The following is an 884-nucleotide window of genomic DNA, read 5'->3' as shown; positions in this document are numbered from 1 at the left end:
AGACATTTGAGTGGTAAAATAGCTTCACTGCTTGTCTCTGTATTAAGAGATATACAAAATTCCAGAAAGAATTTGCAGAAATTCCCTTCCTTATTCTTATAGAGATGAAGCGAAGTACATAGAAGTGATGGACTGAAAGCAGAGAACAGGATGGGAAAAGCCAAATGTAGCCTGGGTAAGGACAAAAGGGGAAAATATCAGTTGATACACTGCAGTAAGTATCTTGTTGTCCAATAGTAGCCAAAGAGGAAGGGAGATTGTAATGGTATTACACTGACATTGATCCANTTTATTACAATNGATTAAGTAATATACAATCATATATGTAAAGTATCAGAATGATTATGAGGTCATTAAGCAACCTTGTCTGATGAAGTCCTTATAAGCTTCACTAATCTTGATACTCAGAGATGACACTGGGAAACACCAAGAACTTGTACTGAGTATGAGGGAAAATGTGTTGTTTTTTTCTCTCTCACAGATTCTAGCAATTTTGAGATGTTCATCAAAGAAGATCACTGTGTGCATTTAGTGTGATTTCATACTGTATTAAATAAGGGTGAGTGTCGAGAAGTGCAGAGATGATTTCTTCTGGGCTCTAAGAAAAAGCTCATGCAGTTGTGAGTTTTGTTACCTTGTTCGTTTGTTCACCATTCATAAATGCAGGTAAGCGGGAAGGAGCAGAGTGCCTGCCCATCANTCCCAGTGCTGGGAGCACAGAGTCCTGGATCATTTGGAGAATTGCCAACTGCCAAATGAGGCAAACTCAAGTCAATTAAAGAGTGTGCTAGAAAGGAATTAGTACATATTCATAAGCATTATTTGTAGAAAAGTTTCTGGAGAGCACAAGATTCCATAGAGCCACTGAGCTAGCCATCCTCAAA

Source organism: Mus pahari, chromosome 1 (assembly GCF_900095145.1).
Source record: "Mus pahari chromosome 1, PAHARI_EIJ_v1.1, whole genome shotgun sequence".
NCBI lineage: Eukaryota > Metazoa > Chordata > Mammalia > Rodentia > Muridae > Mus > Mus pahari.
Note: the sequence above shows the minus strand (reverse complement) of the source record.